The sequence below is a fragment of the Kogia breviceps genome, chromosome 19 (assembly GCF_026419965.1).
Source record: "Kogia breviceps isolate mKogBre1 chromosome 19, mKogBre1 haplotype 1, whole genome shotgun sequence".
Lineage (NCBI taxonomy): Eukaryota > Metazoa > Chordata > Mammalia > Artiodactyla > Physeteridae > Kogia > Kogia breviceps.
In genome coordinates this window covers 24982250-25004391 of record NC_081328.1, presented here as the reverse complement: position 1 = coordinate 25004391, position 22142 = coordinate 24982250, and the positions used below count along the sequence as shown (strand labels likewise).

The 22142-nt window shown below is 49.8% G+C and overlaps 1 protein-coding gene across 8 annotated transcripts in view; it reads left to right on the top strand.

The window, feature by feature from the left end:
* Positions 1 to 22142, top strand: part of MSI2 (musashi RNA binding protein 2) — a 394546-nt gene that overhangs the window by 251177 nt on the left and 121227 nt on the right. The window lies entirely within an intron of this gene.

Sequence of the window (22142 nt, the reverse complement as noted above, 5' to 3'; positions counted from 1 at the left end):
AATCCTTGCTTTCTTAGTCCTTGCTAAACCACAGCACTAAGTGATCCAAGTGGAAATTATTCACAGCAATTACTCAACTGAGTTCTCAATTTGCATTGAAGGAGGGGGTTGAGAAGCACACTGTCAATCTAAAGAGCCAAAAGAAAAAAAAAAAAAAAAAAAAGCCTCATCCTAGGTTTATTCGATGTTTGATGTATACAATGAGTACAGACCTGGAAATGCCCTTCTGTGCCTCTTGGGTGTTTGGAGGACATCTACACTTCCTTGTATTTTCTCCTGTGCTTACTGTTCTGTCCATGTTTTGGTAAATGGGTTTCATCTTGGGGTCTAAGAACCCCTGAAATGACACGCAGGATGTTTTATGTTTCTCTTGGGAGAGGCTTTCTAGCTTTGAATAGATTCTCAGAGGGGTCTCTGACCTCTGCCACCTCACCCCCCCCCCTCCAAAAAAACCCACCAAATACATTGAAATTATTGCTTTAAACAGAAAATTGGATGACTCTAGAAAATCCTCCCCAGAGGAAGCAGGGTCAAAAGTTATGGTTTAGCGTTCCATTCTCCGGAAGCTCCTGGTTTCTGGGGTTCCTGTTCACGGGGCATTAGCGAGCAGAGTTTCTGAAGGGGGGGGTGGCAGGAAGCAGTGTTCTAGAGAGAAGGAGCCAGCGAGCAGTGTTTCCTTGCCACTTGGATGGCATTTAGATGTTTCTTGTGTTGTTTACATTCTTGCTGTCCCCTGTGATTAGAAGCAGTTACCCAGTGCTGACTGCACGTCTCCCTGTTCTGAGCAGGCAGGCTGAGCGAAAGGGAGGAAGGAGTGGGTGGGAAGCGATGCTTCCAAGGGTGGGAGAAGGAGGGGCTGTCCTGAGTGTGCCTGGGGAATCAGGCATCTCATGCATCCACCTACAGCATCCTTAAAAGGGAAAACAGAGAACAACGGGGGCATCAGGGGTGTATATGTTGGGGAGGGGATGGGGAGGGCGTAGAGGATGAGGAGTAGGGGGAGGCAAGGAGAGAAAAGAAGAGCTTACAGGTGTGGAAGGATTGCCTTTGTCTTCTGCAAACGCTCTGGAGTGAGAGGAAGGTGGTGCCGGTGGTGGGCGGTTCTTGATGACCCCTTGATCATCGTCTGCATTGCATCGATCCCTATGGTTCTCCCGGCACTGCTTCCACATGCATCTTCTAACTTGATCGTCACAGTAGCCCCCGGAGGGGAAAATCACTTAAGTTCTTTATGCCTCAGTTTATTCATCTGCAAAATGGAGACAATATTGGTACCTCCTTATAGGATTGTTTGGAGAGCGTAGCGCCAAGCACATCAGCTGTGCATAAATGTTAGGTATTATTATCATTACCATCACGTCCATTTCGTGGATGAGATAACCACAGCTCAGAGGAGGTGCCTTACATCCAGGATCAGAGAAGGGACTCACACCTAGGACAGCTGATTTCAAATTCTGCTCTTTGTTGTCTCCACGTGGGGCAGGTTTGTTGAGAAGGGTGTTTTCGTCCTTTATTTTCAGGATGGGCGAGGTCCATCTGAACGTGGCACTGGCGTTCAGTGTTAGAATTCATAGTCCTGGAAGATTCCTGAGCGGCTTCTAGGCAGTATTGTTATCATTCTTTTTTGAATATCAGTGAATAAAGGTATTTTTGATCTCTTGCTCTGTGTCAGGCCCTGTGTTGGAGGAGATGACAGATCATCTCATTGAACCCTGTCAACTGAGCAAGGAAAGAGGTTTGTCATCTGAGGGACCTGAGAGGGCAGGTCAATGACCTGACCCTCCGTGTCAGGTCCCTCAGCTGGTAACAGACAGAGCTGGATTCACACTCAGGACATCAGGCCCAGACACACTGCAGAGGAGGCGCCAGGGAAAGTTCTCCCCTGTTTCTAACGCAGATGCCTCCTGCTGTGGTTGAAGCTGCTTCCCTTTCTCCAAGGGCACTGGGCACAGTGATGGGGTGAGGGAAGCGTTTCCTTTTGAGAGCCTAAGGGAGGTCATCTGTGGCCCAGCACTCAGAGTAACTTCAGGACTGTGCTCGCTCACTCCCCCAAGTCAGGACTCCTGGTGGCCACGGGCAGGATGGGGGGCCGGCAGAGCCCCTGGTGCATGCAGGGTGCTGCCCCCTCCCCCGGCCAAGGCAGGGCCTGCCCCGCACCCTTCTGCCCTGCCCGCCTTTAAGATTCCTGTGGTCAGTGCAGGACCCTTTACATAATTCATGGAGTCACAAGAAGATGAAAGGCAGGGCCTCTTACTCCAAAACTCTCAAGAATTTCAAGATGACAGCAGAGAACTCAACCAAGAGTGGAGCCCCTCGGAGCACGGGGTGTAGGTGACAGCTCAGGCCACCCAGCCAGGAAGCCAGCCTGAATGGATGCAGCCTGTGGCCGGCCTGATGCTGGTGGGGCGGGGAAGAGAAGGCAGGAGGGACCGTGTGCCCAGAGGTTTCAACAGGAAGGACCTGACACCTGCTGCCCCTTTGCTACTGTACAGAAATCTCCTGCTGTCCTCCTGTGTGGGCGGGGGCTTTGGCCCATACGTGCTTTCCAGCCCCTGCAAACAGCTCAGGAGGAGTTACTTTCTGGACGGGGTGCTGAAGCTGGGGTAATACTTCAGCGATCCAGAGCATTTAGGGGAGGAAAGAATTTTCTCTAAAGAAAGAACGTATCACAAGAGAAGCACAAATCATAGATGTGGAGCCAGCAGGCCTCACAGCCCTGACCTGATGGAATGTGCACTTGGAATCAGGAGATAAGCGCAGGAAAATAAAATCCTCCTGCAGCCACCTTGCCCCAACCTTTCCTTCACCTCCTCGGCTTCCTGTTTTCCATTATCTTATCAAGAGGAAAGTGCTGCCGGAGCAGAAGTTGAGGACACCTCTCTGGCTGGCACTGCCGCCAGCTTTCTGCTCAAAGAGGCCCAGACCGTTAACCCCTCCGTGTCGTCAGGGCACTTGCTTAGTGCTTTCCCTCTAACCCAGCCCCATTGGGCAGCCTGGGCGGTGACTTGTCCTCTGCCCCTGGCATTTTGAAAACCACCTGTGTGCCCCTGAACCGTGACCACTGCTGTCAGGGAAAAGTCCGTGGCGCGGACCCTGGCCTGCTGGGAGTCAGGCCACACTTGCCATTAGGAGCCAGGGGTCGGGGCAGCATTTCCACTTCCTGCCCCACAGTGGCCGCCTCCTGCCCTGTCCCCCGCTGGTCCCGTAGGCACGAGGGTGGCCCTCGGTTGCATCTGCACCGCAGTTTGCTCCTCCTGTTCACGGAAGCGCCAGCCTGTGTTTCTTCCCACTTGACACCTGCACGCGGACCTCGGTAGCACCGTGGGAAAGAGTTCAGGGGAGAGTCCAGCAGACGGTGAGCCCTCCAGAGAGGTGCATCCTCCATCCTGGAAGCAGGAAGGTCGTTCAGCATCTGACTCTCACAGAAGCGTGGAGTCTTCCCACTTTTGTCCTTAGAGGGACCGCCTTCCAGCTTCTGCTGCCCCTTTGTGTTTAGCCAGGGGCACTTTTCCTAAGCTCTCTAAACCCCTCAGGCTCTGCCTCTGGAAAATACATGAACGGGGACCGACGAGCTCCAGGACCTAAAGTATGCTTCTGGCTTTTAGCTTTTTAACTGGAAGTACGTTCCAGATTGTTTCCTTTTTCTAACTAGGGGAGGGGGAGCCGTTGTCTCCCATAGGGGTCCCTGAGATGGGGCTGGGTCTGCAGGAGGTTCGTTGGGGGTGCTCTTCTCGGGGACTGGGCAGAGGGAGAGGACGACCTGCGATGCCCTGGGGGGTTTGAAGAGAGGGTGGTCCTTCAGCTGCCCCAGTTATCCCCGTGTGTTGATCAGTCATAGGAGGTAGCCCACCTGGGAAGCAGGTGTCATCTTGGGCTTGTACCGAGGAAGTCCTGGAGGGGGCCGACAGCCGGGGCCGTCATCCAGCAGCACTCCCAGCGGCTGGGGAAGATGACCTTTGTGAACTGAGCTGCCCAGAGAGGCACACTGGTCCAAGCAGAGCTTAGACGTAAACCCCACCCTGTCCAACCCTGAGCCCGTGTTCTTAGCCGCTCTGCAAGCATGGGGCTAGGCAGTGGTTTAAAGCAGGAGAGTCGGTGATCTTAAGGACTTGAGCACCTCCTTATTATTAGTCCTTCTCCACACCTATCCTCTTGCTGGACTACGCTGTACCTCCATTTTTCAGATGGAGAAACTAAGGCATGTGGAGTTTTGGAAAGCCGCACGGCAGGTTCCCACAGCCAGCTGGGGAGCTGAGCTACTGGTGGAAGCTCGGGCCTTCCTTGGCCCTGCCCATCGCTTCATTTCGTGGCCTTCTCTGAGACCCTTTGTGCCCAAGGAGAGAGCGAATGGTGGCTTTCCAGTCTTTACAGGGTCATTTCATTTGCTCTCTAAACGTTCTTAGAGGTGGGCTGAAAAATATTGGGCTGATCATCAAAGGATTTAATCATTGGGGAAAAGTTTGTTGCTTTATCCTTGCAGAGCTCAGATAAGATCTTGAATTCAGCAGTCGGTATTGATCCCAGAGTGGGGCTGGAGGTGGGCAGGGAGGGAAGAAACAACAAGGTGCTCTCCTTTCTGATTTGCTCTTTGGGGGGCGGTTGGGGGGAAGCTGGCTGAGAGCCGGGGGGGGAAAGACTCTCCCTGTATTGGCCCTGTTTGAGACAGTGGATGGCGGGGATGCTGGTTGCTGAAGTACATCTCTCACTCGCCTCCTCCTGGGGGCAGGGAGCCCCCCCGAGAGCTCATTCCAGGGGAGCCTCAGATGTGCGGCCTCCCTCTGACCTCAGGGCCTGCACAGCCAGGTCCCTCCAAGTCTGGCGCGTCAGGGGAGAGCTGGGTGGCTGGGGGCCCAGTGGAAAATGAGCTGGATGTCTTTGAAGCTTATCAGGTGGCCTGGTGAGGGTCAGCTGGAGAGGGAGTGGTTTCTGGAGAGTACAGAGGAGAGACCTGGGGACAGGCCTTCTCGCTCCCGGTGGCTTCCATTACCCAGCAGGCCTGTTTGCTCCGGAACATTGCCAGAGGCGAAGGAACAGGATACAGAGAGAAAAATAAAGATCAGTGTGATGGATGACTCCTCTCCCGACTGTTAGCAGTTGCTTATTAAGCGCAGTGCTAATGGCTTTGGAGAGGAACAACAGGTCCGAGGCAGAGTCTCCCGTTCTGTGAATCTCAGAGGGCACCATCCCCAGCAGCCTCCCTGGACAAAGAAAGTCCTCTCCCAGGGCGGCTGTGCCCGTTGGGAGTTCCCAGGCTGGAAGGGCCCCGTGGTGGACCCTGTGGCTGGAGGGAGCAGCCTTCTGCAGTCTCACCTCAAGGCAGCAAGACTGAGCTTGGCTTCTCCCAAGAAGCTCAGACAGCATCTCTATCCCCAAGAGCAGTTGGCCGAAGTTTACGGTCTTTGTAATTTGCGTAATTAGTTTATTTATTAAAACGGTGCCTGTGCGATGCAGCTGAAGCTGTGATAGAAGACAATGCTTTTCTTTTTCTTTTAATAAATTTACTAATTTTATTTGTTTATTTCTGGCTGCATTGGGTCTTCATTGCTGTGCACGGGCTTTCTCTCGTTGCGGCGAGCGGGGGCCACTCTTCATTGCGGTGCGCGGGCTTCTCATTGCGGTGGCTTCTCTTGTTGCGGAGCACGGGCTCTAGGCGCGCGGGCTTCAGTAGTTGTGGCTCGTGGGCTCTAGAGTGCAGGCTCAGTAGTGGCACACGGGCTTAGTTGCTCAGCGGCTTGTGGGATCTTCGCGGACCAGGGCACGAACCCGTGTCCCCTGCATTGGCAGGCAGATTCTTAGTGACTGTGCCACCAGGGAAATCCCGCTAATGCTTTCCTAAGGAGAAATAACAGCCCTAATGTCCTGACTACCTGCCAGACACTCACTTTTGAAATTGACCTCTGAAGTCCAGACTGACTCCTTCTTGTAAACTAAAGATGATTAAAAATCACACTGTAATTGTTTATTTATGGATGCCCATTTCCCAAGGGGGAGAGGAGAAAACATAAAAAGAGTTTCACAAAGGCGTAAATTAAATTAAAAATAAAAAAGCATTGCTTCATTTGTAGGTGTGGGGTGTAGAAGATAATGTATGTGTGTTTTTCCTAATGATATTTTAACATTTTGACTTTATTTACCTGGGAGAGAGGGTTGGGACTCTTACAACCCATAAATGTGACTTTGTAGGTTGGAGGAAGGAGTGTGTTTGACAAAGAGGGTAAGTCCCTCTGGGTGGGAAAGGGTTGTTGGATGGGGTAGGAAGCATGATAAGGGTTTGGAGAATCACAGCTGGTGAGGACACTTGTGCCGATGTGAGACAATGGCATCCTGCACAGCACCGGTGCCCAAGGTCAGGGTCTGGAGCAGGATTTGCTGCGGGGTCTACCCTGCTGCAGTCATGCCCTTTGCGTTTCCCCCACCTCACAGATCCGCTCTCTCGTCCGCTGATGCTGTTAGGTACCCATCACTCTCTAACACAAGTCTGAGATGTGTTAAGGGGTTTATTGGCGACCTGTAAGCCAGTCGCTGATTATTATTGATATTGATCCCAATCCTGCGCCTGAATTGGAAGCCAGTCGACAGGAAAGCTGCTGGTCTGTCACAGGCCACTAACACCAACCAAGGGTCTTGGTCGGATAGAGCTTTCAGCCTAGGCTGTAGTGTGATGTGGTCACCAAGCATGTCTGTGGGCTCTTTTCATGCAAGTAGAGAGTTAGATCAGGTTAGGTGATAACCTTCGTCTCTTCCCAGAGTGGACCAATGTCAGTGTGGGACACCTGTTTTAGAAAGGTATTGAGGGACTTCCCTGGTGGTCCAGTGGTTAAGACGCCACGCTTCCACTGCTGGGGGTGATGGTTCGATCCCTGGTTGGGGAAGTAAGATCCCGCATGCCGCTCAGTGGCCAAAAAAACAAAAAGGTATTGATAAATGTGGAGTCTAAGGGAGAATGTTAGAATGGGGTAGAAACTCAATACAATTGAATCTCCCCCATCCCACCTAGAGAGAAGAGCCTGGTTGGGGTGCTGGCAGTGATGTGTAATTTGCTGCCTTTGCGTTCTTGGAAAGGTTCTGTTGGAAAACAATTACGCGCAGACTTGAAATCGGGCACACTTCAGTTAGAACGAGGAAGAACTGCCAAGTCCCACAGCGGTGTAAATGGACAGCCACATGCCTCGCCACTAGATTCTGTGCTCCCGGCGGGCTCGTGCTAAAGCTGGGCTGTATAAGGTGGTCCCCACCGGGAGGGTGCATCTAGGGCTTTGCCCAGAGGCTATGCAGCCTGGCCCCCCGCCTCTGGCCCCCAGCACAGTCCCCTCAAGGCCTGACCTGTCACCGGGCCCATCTCAGGACCTCCTCCAGAGGAAGGGCGGCCACAGAGGGCGAAGGACGGGAGCTGGGTAAAGAGCTGCAGCCCCTATCCTGAGCCATCTCTCAGAGACCAGCCCCCCGGAGCTGTCTGCACATTTTATTTTCTCGTTAAATAAACACCATTAGCCTTCCCGAGAAATTGGTGCAAACATGACCTCGCAAATAACCAATTAGAAGGGCAGGGTTGAAGGGGACTGTCAATTTGCAAACATGTAGAGGAGGCCATTAAAGATGCCTGTAGCTACCCCAGCCCTGGCAACATCGATCTGAGACCTTAATTTTATTTCTGACAGGAAAGCAAGGAGCCCACTTTAATTTTTTTTTATTCCCTGAGCTAACTGTATTCCGGAAGCGCCCATTCCGGCGCTATCTCTTGAGATATTCATCAACGTGGGAGCTCAGTTTCTGTTCATCTGCTTTCCCTGTGGATGGAGACTTACACGGAGCCCGCAACGCCCTGGCAACAGGGGAGGCCAGGGTGGGGGGCGGTCATGGCCCCCTGGATGCCCCTTGGTGTCCCAGCTGGAGGATAAAATCTGAAACTCCTTTCCTTCGGAATAAAAGCCCTGGCACCAAAAGGGTGGTGAGCTAGTAGATCTTTCTTCCTTCCTCCCTCCTGGCTGTGGCCCACGGAAGCAGAAAGGGAGTGGGCCCGGGGTCAGCCACTTCATTGACCCAGAAATGGTTTTTTGTGGAGAGAGACAATGAGGCTTTTGTTCGACCCTGTTCCCATAGAGGCCCAGCTCCCAGCTCCAACTCTCACATGGTTTCAGATCTCTGAAGGGAGAGGAGCCTTCAGCTTGGCCACTTGGTTAAAAGCATCCCTTCTTAGCATCCCGGCGCTGCTAGGGGTTGAGCTGGGGGACCAGAAGCCGGGCGCCTGCTTCCTGCTGGGACTCCAGGAGCCCCCGGGACTGTTCAGCTCTGGACTTGAGCTTCTGTTTGGGCCCTGGGTTCGGAGGACATTCCCTGGCCCATCTGTGTCTGTGTCACAGGACACACGGGAAAGAGCCTGAGTTTAGCGCCGCCCAGACTTGGCTTCAATCCCAGCTTCCCTGGGCGTGATCTCAGGTGGTCCCCGAAGGGCTCCGAGCCCCGTTTCGCTCTCTGGAGGCAGCACATCTGCTCTGCACAAGTTAATGAGCCGCTTGCGAAGTGCCCACAGAGAGGGGTCAGTGCCAGTAGCCTTAGTTCTTTCCTTTCCCCCTTAAAGAACTGCCGATTTAACTTCTTTAGGCAAGTTACCATGTTTATTTGAACTTTTTAAGACCTAGTCTTTAAAAAAAGTTTTCCCCTCCTCTTCACACATGAAACATATGTTTGCCTGTGCGTGGAATATTTCTGAAAGGATAGTCACAAAACTGGCAACAAAGAGTGAGAATGGCCAAGTGGCTAGGAGCATGTGCTCTGGAGTCAGACAGCTGGTGTTTGCATCTAAGGTTTGTGACTTCATAACTGTGTGGGCAAGTTACCTACTCTCTCTGTGACTCGAGATTCCTCATCTAAAAAACAGAAATGATGACGTCGGGTTAGCCTGAGGCTTATATCAGTTATTAAGTATAAAGGACTTGGAATAATCTCCAGCTATAGAAAGCACTCGAATATGTTTTATGCACAATATATATACTCATCGATGCAAGTATACATAAATAAAAAACAGCATTTGTTTCTGGGGAAGAGGATTAAGTGACGAGTGGTCCAAAGATACAGGAAAACTTTTCACTTTATACTCATTTACCTTTCGAATTTTTGTACCCTATGCATTTATTACCTAGTCAAACAAATACTTTTTTAGTGTAAGCTTTTACAGTTCATTCCAATTTGAATTGTAAATATAGCGATAGAACAGCATGAGAGAATTTTCAAAAGGAAAAAGTTCATGCCATCTCAGTATGCTAACACAATAACTGTTGTCACTTCTACCGTGTTCCTGACACTGGCGTAAATATTTTTAAACTTGATTGTCTTTATGAGGTTAGTAGAACATGTGGCATCTCAGATGTTGCTGAATGAGGGATGGGTCCTGCCTCATCTGAGTTTTCTGTCCTGCAGGGAGAGGGGGCCTCAGAGCTCCAAGCAAGACTTGATTATATGCAGCCGAGAATCCTTTGCCTCTGAGTCACCTCTGTCTTTTTCTTTCCATAAACAGAGAGTCGATGGATAGATGAGGATTTTCTTAGTTGTTTCTGCTCTTTCCAGACAACCTGCTATTAATAGAATAGCCAGACCGGCCCCAGTCTGAAAAGAAGCCCCATTTGCTTGAGTTTATCCCAGACCAGAGGTGAGAGAGGTCAGAACAGAGAGACCCTGCGTTCCAGGAGTCCAAGGTCTTTTAATTAAAGAAAAAAAAGTTGGGCTTCCCTGGTGGCGCAGTGGTTGAGAGTCCGCCTGCCGATGCAGGGGACACGGGTTCGTGCCCCGGTCCGGGAAGATCCCACATGCCGCGGAGCAGCTGGGCCCGTGAGCCATGGCCGCTGAGCCTGTGCGTCCGGAGCCTGTGCTCCGTGACGGGAGAGGCCACAACAGTGAGAGGCCCGCGTAAAAGTTGAAACCATTTTCCTAACCCAAGTTATGATTACTAAACATGTGGGAACCTTATACAATGTGGCACATACAGAATCCTGCTCTGTGCCCCTGTTGCTTATAGCTTAAGAGTCAAGGCAGGTACCCAGTTAGTGAAGCTCGTGAGTTGTCTGGTAGCAAAGGGGTGAGAGCCTAGATCTCCAGTCACACTGCTGGGTTCAAATTCCAGCGCCACTACTCAGTAGCTGTGTGACCTTGGGGCAAGTTATTAAACTTCTCTCAACCTCAGTTTTCTCATCTGTTTAATGGGGAATGTTATTAATTTATGGACTTGTGAGGTTTAAGAGAGAGAATTTATGTGAAGCATCTGATGTTTATACTATCTTTAAATATTAACTTTATTACTCTCATAATAAAGTTAGGTTACTGTTACGTTACTACTAATAAGAATACTGTTACTATCGGTCCTTGAGGAATGAAGGCTAAAGCTTGCTGACTGGAAAAAATATTCACACTCTAGAGAGCTGTTGGCAGATGCTGTTAGGTTTTCCTTCATCTTATGGGTTGAATTGAATCCGCCTCAAAAGGTATGTGGAAGTCCTAACCCCTTTGTATCTCAGCATGTGACCTTAGGCAGAAATAGGGTCTTTGCAAATGTAATCAAGTTAAGATGAGGTCAAACGGGGGGTAAGTTGGTTCAATACGATGGGTGTCCTTCTAAGAAGAGGGAGGACATGAGAAGGGAGACACAGAGAATGTCACGTGACCACGGAGGTGGAGAGTGGAGTGTGGAGCTGTGAGCCAAGGCCCGGTGAAGCTAAGAGAAAGGTTGGGACAGATCATCTCCTAGAACCTGCAAGAGAATGTAGCCCTGCCGACACCTTGATTTTGGACTTCCAGCTTCCAGAGCTGTGAGAGAATAAACTGCTGTTGTTTTAAGCCCCCCAGTTGGTGGTGCTTTGTTCAGCAGCCCTAGGAAACGCACACAGAGGACAAAGCACTGCTTCCTGTCCGGCGAGTTCCCTGCTCACCGGTGGCCTGCAGCCTCCACGGGCGAACACAGCCGTTTCTCCCTGCAGGTTCCTATCCACGTCACAGCTGCTCCCTCCGTAAAATTATGTGCAAGAGAAACTAGACCTTCTACTTAAGAGAACGTGGCCCCCAAATCCTGATGTAGTTCACGGCTTGCCCAAGTCTAATTTGGCCAAAGACCATGAAATTGACCTTAGGGTGTTAGAGAACTTTTTGGTAGAGAAAGACACTTGAAGAACTCTGAGATTTAATGTTGAATGTGTAGCCTTTGGAGCACAGTCATTTCTTTCTAAGCCAAGGATTTACCAATACACCTAGGAGGTGTCAGAACCCCCAACTCTGAGAATGCAAACCATAGCCAGCAGACTGGTATTTCCAGCTGGTTCATTCAACTTGGCTATTTAGGGAAATGGAAATAGGGCCCCCCCAAAAAAGAGGGAGAGGGCTTCCCTGGTGGCGCAGTGGTTGGGAGACCGCCTGCCGATGCAGGGGACGCGGGTTCGTGCCCCGGTCCGGGAAGATCCCACATGCCGCGGAGCAGCTGGGCCCGTGAGCCATGGCCACTGAGCCTGCGCGTCCGGAGCCTGTGCTCCGTAACGGGAGAGGCCACAACAGTGAGAGGCCCGCGTACCGCAAAAAAAAAAGAGAGAGAGAGAAAGAGAAAGAAATCAGGAAAGCTCATAAGTATGACAACACAAACCTTACCATCCTTACATACCTGCCCCGACTTCCACCCTGGAAAAAATAAGAAAGAAAACAGCAACACAACACTGAACTTCAAACCCTGCCAGACAGACTTCTTGATTTCTTTATGTTGTCCCAGCAACCCTTCCAGGCAGGAACGATTGCCAAATTCAATCCTAGAGTGAGTTTCTGAGCTAAATTAATGCAGTTGAGGGTCAAAGTAGTAACACCTACAAGGTCTCTGGGCAGAGGACGCCGGTAGGCACAGCAGTCATTAACAGTTTCAGCCCCGGATGTGCTTTTCTTAATCCCCGGGTTTGGTTGGCAACCCTGGCAGTGCACAAAAATAACTGCCATGGTTTTACTGTGATCAAAGTTGTGTGCCTTTGAGCACTCCCTACAAATTTGAAATCTCTTCCTCAACTTGCCACCCCATCTTGATATCTGGAGATAATTGAAAGGGCTTCCTTCTCTCCGAATGTTTCCAGCACTGGGGCCTGTGTTCCAGCACCCCAGGCAGGGCCGGCGCCTCTGCACCAGATCTGCGAAGCACACAGTGCCGACATCCGATTTATTATCTCGGAGGCTGGGCTGGTTCATGGATGATTCATGACTCTGCTTTCCACTGCTGCTGGAGGTGACATCATCCATCCCGGGCCCAGAATAGATACAGAGGCAACAGTGGCCCCTGTTCTGTCTCTCACCAGCCCCGGGCTCCCTCCCGTATCACACCCAGCAGCTGTGTGTTCGCTGAGTAGAATGGTGGTGGGTGGACCCAGAGAGCCCGTCGGAAGTATCTCCTTAGTCGGAGGCTAAAAATGTGTTTCGACGCTGCTGTAGCTGCACAATAAAGTAGAGGCGGGTACTTGCCCAAAGTTCACCACTTTCCCTTCTGTTCTTTTAGTTGGAATTTAGATTTTACTCGTAACCCTAAGAGCTCCGTAACTCCTGTGGCCAGCTTTGGTTTTCTCATTCGGAGACAGGGTTGGTTGGGAAGGTCTGGGGGACATAAGCCATCCCACAGCCCAGCGTTAGACGCCCGTGTGACGAATGATTGCTGTCACATCGGAGGTCTGGACTGCATCAGCAGTTTTTGGCCCTGGGTGCACGTTAGAATCGCCGGGGAGTTTTTAAAACATACTAATGTCTGGGGTCCACCCCAGATCAATTAAGTGAGACTCAGTGTTGGAGCCCCGGCTGAGTGTTCACGTTTCCCCCAGCTGAAGCTGAGTGCCGACAGGGCTGGGAACCCCTCGGGTCACGTGATCTCCCAGGACCCTTCCAGCTTGAAAACCTTTTAAAAAGCTGTGCTTCGGACCAAGCCTTTGACCCCACCCTTCTCTGGGCAGTGGGGTGGCCTGTGCCCTGGTGTGTAAGCCCGGGAAGGGTTGGTGGTGGCCTCCAGTGAGTGATGTGGGGAGTGGGAGGTATGAAAACCTACCATCCCATTGTGCTGGGTGTGAATCTGGTTACCCCCTCCCCAAACACTCTGCTGGCTTCCCGTCGCTGTTAGGATGAGGCCTAAAACGCTGACGCTGCCCTGCAGAGTCTTTGATTTCCAGCCCTTCGGTCTCCAGCTTCCCCCCAGACGTGCTCCCTGCAGACACACTGACCTGGGCCCTTCCTTTTTTTTTTTTTTTTTCGGTACGCGGGCCTCTCACCGTTGTGGCCTCTCCGGTTGTGGAGCACAGGCTCTGGACGCACAGGCTTAGCGACCATGGCTCACGGGCCCAGCCACTCCGCGGCATGTGGGATCCTCCAAGACCGGGGCACGAACCCATGTCCCCTGCATCGGCAGGCAGATTCTCAACCACTGCGCCACCAGGGAAGCCCTGGGCCCTTCCTTAACAGGGCCGCCCACACAGGCTGTTCCTTGGGCTGCCAGGAACAGTCTGTCTCTCACTCCTGGCCAGCTCCTCAGCTTTCAGGCCTGGGCTTAAGTGTCCTTTTCTCCTGGGGACATCTTCTTGCACCGAAGACAAGGTTAGCTCCAGCTGTGTCTGTGCTCTCGGTTCTTAACGATTGTGTTATCTGCCTGGATTGTTTGGTTCTTCTCTATCTTCTTCCCCCTTACAGTTCCCGAGCTTGGCAAACAGTATTAACATATGACCAGGGGGCGGCCAGCGGACAGGCAGGCCCTTCTCACCTTGGCCTCACTTGGCTGAAGATGGAGAGAGATCAGTCTGCACTGCTTTGCTGTGTGCTTGCCCCCGACTCCCCGCCCCAGCCGAGACCTGCTCTAGCAAAAGGGGGGGTGGGCAGTGCAGTGCGTAGAAGCCTTGTCAGGAGGATGGTGTTTTCTGGAGAGGGCTTTGGAGAACTGAAGAGATGGTTCCGAACACTTCTGTTTTTCCAGCACCTTAGGAAGGGACAGTTATCCAGCAAACGGATGGGAGTTCTTTCGTTCTTAAGAGGGGAAAAAAAAAAAAATGCCCTTGGTATTGTTTTGTTCTAAAGTTGATATTTATTAAAATAATATTTTCGACAAAATATTCTGCAAATAATTATATTTTTAAATTCTCATTAAAGTGAAAAATTCTTGATCGTAACCCAATGACTGAAGTATTTTCCTTGTTTTTTTTAATAGATCGTTATTGGAGTATAATTGCTTCACAATAAATACTGTGTTAGTTTCTGTTGTACACCAAAGTGTACAAGAAAGTTTGGTTTTTTGGGCTTCCCTGGTGGCACAGTGGTTGAGAATCCGCCTGCCGATGCAGGGGACACGGGTTCGTGCCCCGGTCTGGGAAGATCCCACGTGCCGCAGAGCGGCTGGGCCCGTGAGCCATGGCCGCTGGGCCTGCGCGTCCGGAGCCTGCGCTCCGCAATGGGAGAGGCCACAACAGTGAGAGGCCCGCATACTGCAAAAAAAAAAAAAAAAAAAAAAGAAAGTTTGATTTTTTGAAGAATTTTTTGATTTCCTGTAAGCCATTGAATTTACTGCTGTAAACTAGAGTCAAAATGGATAGTTCACTTTAAAATATTAATTTTTTAATAGATCTTTATTGGAGTATAATTGCTTCACAGTACTGTGTTACTTTCTGTTGCACAACAAAGCGAATCAGCCATATGCATACACGTGTCCCCATATCCCCTCCCTCTTGAGTCTCCCTCTCTTCCTCCCTATCCCACCCCTCTAGGTGGTCACAAAGCACGGAGCTGATCTCCCTGTGCTATGCGGCTGCTTCCCACTAGCTATTTTACATTTGGTAGTGTATGTATGTCAGTGCTACTCTCACTTCACCCCAGCTTCCCCCTCCTACCCCGTGTCCTCAAGTCCATTCTCTATGTCTACATCTTTATTCCTGCCCTGCAACTAGGTTTATCAGTACCTTTTTTTTTTTTTAGATTCCATATATATGTGTTAGAATATGGTATTTGTTTTCCTCTTTCTGACTTACTTCACTCTGTATGACAGACTCTAGGTCCATCCACCTCACTACAAATAACTCAATTTCGTTTCTTTTTCATGGCTGAGTAATATTCCACTGTATATATGTGCCACACCTTCTTTGTCCATTCGTCTGTCGATGGACACTTAGGTTGGTTCATTGGTATTGTTGTAGTCGCCCTTTACAGCTGATCTGGAAGAAAGGCTGAAAATATTGGTTCCGTTTTTTTTTTAAAAAGGATCAGTCCTGCTCTCCTAACCCATGATGCCTGGTGCCACCTCGTGGGCTGATGAGAAGGCCCACTCCAACCTTGGGTCTGTACCAGGATTTAAAATGCTCATGCGGAAGGCGTGTACTTACAGATGGATCCCTAAATTTCCTCCCCACTTCCAAAATCACTAGGCTTGGCATCTTATGTCTTGTTTTAATTAAGTTGATTCATTTGCCCTGGAAAGATTTCCTGATTCAGCTAGTATATTTATGTATAAACTACTCTGGAAACACCTGGCAATTTTTCTGAGTGACAATAAGGAAACATAGTCTGAAAATTATGATTTAATTTGTTCCCTCCCTCATGATGTCTTACCTTTTTAAAAAATTTGGTAAGATTTACAAAGGAGGCTTTGTATTTTGCCCATGGTACTAATCCTGTTTCACAGCAGAAATATGTATCAACAATACCTAATAATTTCCCTTTCTGTATTTTTTGAACTCTAGCTTCTAATGGACAATGGAATCATTCCTTGGCAAATGGGAAATCATCTAATTGCATGTTTTTATTTATTGTGAATTTTCAGGTAGGCTCCAGAAGAGATTGGTGAGCGTATAAAAAAAGAGTAAACAGTATATTAATGACCATTTTCTGGAGTTACCACCCTTGGGTTGCATCACAGCTGTGGGGGGGCAGGGAGAGGGAGGAGTGGTGCACATTTGAATTGGACGTGGCCCTTGGTTGGTTTTTAAAAAGTAGACTGGAATCAAAGATGTTACAAAGGGGGCTTCCCTGGTGGTGCAGTGGTTGAGACTCCACCTGCCGATATACGGGACACGGGTTCGTGCCCCGGTCCGGGAAGATCCCACGTGCCGCGGGGCGGCTGGGCCCGTGAGCCATGGCCACTGAGCCTGCGCGTCCAGAGCCTGTGCTCTGCAACGGGAGAGGCCACAGCAGTGAGAGGCCCGCATACCGCAAAAAAAAAAAAAAAAAAAAGATGTTATAAAGGATCAAAATAGAAAAGTAGGTACCTGTCTCTAATTTTACTTTATTTTAGGTTTGTGGTTCCTTTATTATGGGACTGTAGTTAAAATCCCCTGGTAAAATAGACTGGTGCCCTGGCCTGGTCAATTAGCAGTATTAACTTTTCCTGGGTAGTATAAGCAGCTGCCACAAAGTGGTTTGAATCCTAAGTGGCACCTCCTGAGTCCATCCCTTTTTTTTTTTTTTCCTTTTGTTAAAGAATAAGATTCTTTAGCAAGATGTAGGGAGTGAAGCACTGCAGGTAGCCTAGCAAATCTTGCTGCTGCCAGGGTGGTAGCAGCTGGGAAGGGGGAGAGCAGCTGTGGCTAGATTATTAGTCATTCCATGAAGAAATTGATTTGATAAATAATAAAGCAGTGATATTAGCAACACATGCTTGCAGGTCAGATGACTCCGATGAAAGCCCCCAGTTAAGTGTGTGTAATGGTTTGACAATATATATGCCTTCTAAAAACATCCTATTTTAAAATGGAAATTGGACTGCTCATGCAATTCTTAGCAAATATGCCAAGATCATTACCAGAGGGATCTTGGAAATCTGAAGGATGATCTTTCTATTCAATTTGGCCTCTACTCTCCCCCTGTCAGACGATGCTTAAACTTACTTTGTTTCCCTGTCCTTGTCTTTTCATTTTGTTAACTGTTTTGATTTGTAAAACGCTATGCCTCACAGTACACTCCTTTATGATGATTTACTGTGCTGTTCTTATCTTTCACCTTAAATCCTTGATAAGAGCATTTAAAAAATGAAATTGCTCCCTGACACTATTATAAAATCCTGGCTGGCAGAAACAAGAGTTGGGGGGAGAAAAAGGAGACGAAGTTTAGAGAAAGGAAAGATTTTTAAAGGAAACGTAGAGTGCTTTTTCCCTTGAGTTCTGAAAGATTTTAAAACTTTCCTGGAGCATTAATACAACCCTGTTGATGCCTCTCACCATTGCATGTGAACGGGGGTGGGAGGTGGGTGCAGACAACAGTGAGGGTTTGGTTGGGCCAAGAGTTATCTGCAGTGAAGGCGAAACTCGTGCATACCTTTTGCTGTGGGTTGAAACTGGATGGATGGGTGGATGGATGGATGGATGGATGGCATTTAAGCACCTCCATATTTATATCCTGGAACACATGTTCTTCCTAACTCCGGACATGCCCTCTCCTGTGCCCTCTGCTATGCTTAAGACGAGTCAAAGCAGAATCTCCTCTAGATGCAAAGCTGTGGTAGCTGACTTGCCTTGGGTAAGACTGTACACTGCGATGAAACCTCTTTTGTGTTTGGCTGCGTTGCGTGTCTGGAGATCTCCATTTAGCCACAGAAGGCATCGGTGATTGGGGGCGGGGGGCATCAGTAAATAGAGCTCTCTGAACTAGCAAGTTGTTTATTCCAATATTAGTGATTTAATGGACTCTGTCTTTAATTCCTGTGACGTGGAGAAGAAGACAGTCATTCTCTCCACATAATGGAGCTTGTTAACCCCTCTCTTTACTGGCCGGTGCTTTTATTGGTGATGATGACGATTAGAGAACTTACGTTAGAATAACAGGTTTCCCAAGTGCCTGGCCGAGAAGGGGGTATGTAATGATGACGATCTTTTGTAGGAGTCCCGTTTGCCCACTGGCTCATCCGGCATGGGCGTTATTCTGTCTGAGTCTTCCGGAGTGTCATGTGTGCAGACCTGCTGGTCACTGTCCTAGATTATTGGAGTGGGGAGGATGTAGCAGCAGAAGGGATACGTATCGCTCCATCAGGGCTATGGCAGTCCAGCTGCGGCTGCCGTATGCTGAGGCCACAGCCAGTGGGAGGCCTCTGGGTATAGCTGGCGATACTGGAGCCATTATGCGCAATTGATCACAAGCCTCATGAAAACATAATCTGCCACCAAAATGACTGCTTTTGGAAACTGCCTTGTCGCTTTTGAGTAAGAGACTGGAGACAACCAGACAAGGTTCGGTGGTGACGAATAAAGAAACATTACTTTCTGAAGACAATCTTCTGTTACCAGTCACTTTGCAACAGACATTCAATCAAAATGCTAATAGCGGCGGCACCCGGGGAACGAGGTTATTGTAATACTAATTGATTGGTTGGAGGGTGGGTTTTGATAAGTGCAGGTGAAGATTTTGGAAATACGATTCTCTTTAATTACAGCGACACTGATAAAAATGAACAAATGATTTAATGATTTCCTGGTAATGGCTTGAAGATTTTGGGTTTAAAATGAGCTATGGTAGAAAAGCATCAGAAAAATAGAGCCCTGGTGGGTGGCCTTGCCTTTATCAAACCCAGGCATAGAGAGTCAAAGCCAGAGTGCCGCCCTTGGAAGGCTGTATGGAATCTGCGGGGGCAAGAGTGATGCTTACCAAGGATGGTGAGCCAGTGGGAAGATTCCAGCTTGAAGTATTGGTATTTCCAGGGCTGGCGGCTGGGTTGCATTGATCCAGCCACGAGATCGCTGTGGGTTTTCCCACGTTGACCGGGGCCGAGTAACTCCCCCTGTACCAGCAGAGGCATATCCTGTGCTCGAGGCTCTTGGGTTTCATGCTCTAGTCCTGTGACCACTTTGTGCTGGGTACCTTCTGTGCTCCAGGAGCTGTTCTAGTTCTAGCAATACTGCAGGGAACAAACCAGGCCAAATCCCAGCACTCCTGAGCTCCCCTTTTTGGGGGAGAAGGGACATCGATCATGTAATTTCAGGGACTGTCAAGTGCTCTGAAAAAGATAAACAGCATACTGTTGGTGAGGGGGCCTAGGGCATCTTTAGGTAGATGGGTGGCAGTGTCCTCCCTGAGGAGTAGGCATTTTAATTGGGAGGCAAAGAACTGCGAGAAAGGCATTCCAAGGAGAAGACAACAGCGAAGGCAGAGGCCCTGACGTGAGAACAAATGCGGCCTGTTTGAAGGACAGGTAGAAGGCCAGTAACGGAGGGGGAGAGTGGTCGGGTGAGAGGTAGGCAGGGCTGGAGCGCGAAGGGTTTGTGAACTGGGCAAGGCGTATGGGAGCCATCGGAAGGAGGTAAGAAGGGCAGAGGCATATGATCTACCTTCTAGGAAGATCCACTGGCTCCTGAATTGAGAAAGGGTGGCAGGGCTGCACTTTTGGAAGCAGGAAGGCCAGTTGGAGTTAGTTCACTGCAGAAGTGGGGTGAGAACGGATGGCGTCTTGGGCTAGGGCTGAGGCAGGGGAGGGTGGAGAAGAGCGGTGGGGTTCGGGATATGGTTTTGGAGACGAGACACAAGATGTTCTGATAGGTTGGCAGTTACGAGGTTGTGGGGTGGGGGAGAGAAATTAGGGCTGTGACTGTAGGTTCTTGGGTTGAGCAGCTGGGGGAATGGTGGTGCCCTTCAATAATACAGGGTCTCCTTGGGTGGAAGGAACACATTTCAGGAAGAAAATCAATAGTTCTGTTTGAAATTCCCATTAGAATCCATTTGGTGATTTGAATAGATGGATATACCAAAAGTGCACCAAAGAATAGGTCTCTGGAGAATTAAAATAATCCACCCAGGGCTTCCCTGGTGGCGCAGTGGTTGAGGGTCCGCCTGCCGATGCAGGGGACGTGGGTTCGTGCCCCGGTCCGGGAGGATCCCACATGCCGCGGAGCGGCTGGGCCCGTGAGCCATGGCCTCTGAGCCTGCGTGTCCGGAGCCTGTGCTCCGCAATGGGAGAAGCCACAACAGTGAGAAGCCCGTGTACCGCAAAATAATAATAATAATAATAATAATCCACCCAATCATTTTTGTATAAACCTCACTAAGGAAGGGATCGGTTCAGGGGAACCCTGAGTAGATGTTGTCACGGCGGTAGAAGATGGAGTGATTGGTCCCTCGACACTCCAGTTTTCCACCTGTGCTTCTCCGTTGCTGATTCGTCCAGGGAGCTTCAGGAAAGATGCTGCATTTAAGAATCAAGCATCATTGCATCTGCTGCAGCAGGGACTAGAGACCCCGTGGACACTCTTTGGGACGCCCGTATTGTTCTCAGGAGTGTGTGCCGGGGGTCTGGGTTCACTGTGACTGTCATCGGAAGACAGGCCCTGGGGCCCTGAGCCCTGGCCACTCCCTGCTTCCAGCCCCCTGGATCTCTCAGATTTCAGAGACGTAGCCCGTAAAGAGGGGCTAACCCTTTGTGTGCCTAACCATGCAATTCATCTGTGGGGATCCCTGGCGTGGGTGTCAACTCTGACAAATTAATTGGTTAAAAAAAACCCAGAAATCAGATTTGCGTTATTGGGGTGGGATTGGGGCTTAATTGGGGCGGAGGGGCAAGGCTAGCCTTCCTTTCAATTTGTCAGGCTTTCTCTCAAAAGATCTGCCAAAGAAGAAAGGGTACTTAATAGGCTTGAAGTCATTTCCAACGTGTCAGGATTTCTGCCTCACTTCCAAGTGATAATGTTCACCGGCTCCAGGCCTCTAGGGAGCCTTTCGTCTTATTAACTTGTCTGGGAGAAACAGGGAGTGGGAACGGCTCAGACCAGTGGGTGACAAGAAATAAAGATTTGTGGTGCGGTGAGTTGTAAACAGTAGGGCCAAATAAGCTTGGCGTCGGGGGCAGGGAGGGAGAGCGATGGCTCTTGAACTTCACTTCCACACCTTCACCTGGGGGAGTCCTCTGAGGTAACTCAGCACATTTTGTGTCTGTGTTCTTTCCTCACCCTTCTTCTCATTGTTCCCTTAAAAAAAAAAAAATCACCTCCCACCAAAACGGTCTTTGCAATATACAGTCATTACTCTCTCCAGCCCTGGAAGCTGCCCCGCCCATGCATAGACCCCAAATCACCTCCCACCAAAACGGTCTTTGCAATATACAGTCATCACTCTCTCCAGCCCTGGAAGCTGCCCCGCCCATGCATAGACCCCAGGCTTTTTACGTTTCCAGAGACAATTGTTAAAAAGCACGTATTAAGCGCCAAGTTGTGCGTGGTGCCATCTAAGATTTGGCCCGTCATGTGGGTCTGGTCTGTATTCTGGGAAAATAAGTTTGCCTCCCCCCCCCCACTTTTTAAAATATTTATTTATTTATTTATTTATGGCTGCATTGGGTCTTCGTTGCTGCACGCGGGCTTTCTCTAGTTGTGGTGAGCGGGGGCTACTCTTCGTTGTGGTGCGCGGGCTTCTCATTGCGGCGGCCTCTCCTGTTGTGGAGCACGGGCTCTCGGCGCGGGTGCTCAGTAGTTGTGGCTCACGGGCTTAGTTGCTCCGTGGCATGCGGGATCTTCCTGTGTCCCCTGCATTGGCAGATGGATTCTTAACCACTGCGCCACCAGGGAAGCCCTCGCCTCCCTTTTTGTAATGAATGAGTTTAGTTGCACAGTGCCCGGTGTGGGCTTCCGTCCAGTGAATAAAGTCTGGGTTGAGTGTGTGGAGAAGGAATCCTGTTGTCCCTTCGTTTCTGAGAGTCTTCGCCACCATGGCCCTCCTGTTGTGATAGCTCTTTACCCTCTCTTCCACCTCACCTTCACCCCATCCTCAGCTGTAAAACCGTTCACCTTTAAGAATTAAGGGCTGAATGAATATTATTTTTTAATTGGGTAAATGGATGAATGATGACAGTAGTCATTATGAGGCCCTCTGGAGGCTTCTTCATGTAGTCTCGAATTTATTATTTACCACCTAGCCACTCCATTTACCTGATGGGGGATTGATAGTCAGAGAGGTTAAGTAACATGACCAAGGTCACACAGCCGGTGGGAGGTGAAGAATGAAATTTGTTTGACGGTAACTCCTTGATCCTCAGGTAGGCACGTGCATTTGTGTTCAGGAGCAAGGCATCTGCAGTTGGTGAAGATATTTGAGCTGCTGCTCAAGGCCTGGCTGAGTGTGAAAAAGAGTTAGGTTTGGAGACTGTCCTTCAGTAGGTCAGTTGAGACCTGGGACTGGACACTTGTTGACAGCGGAGT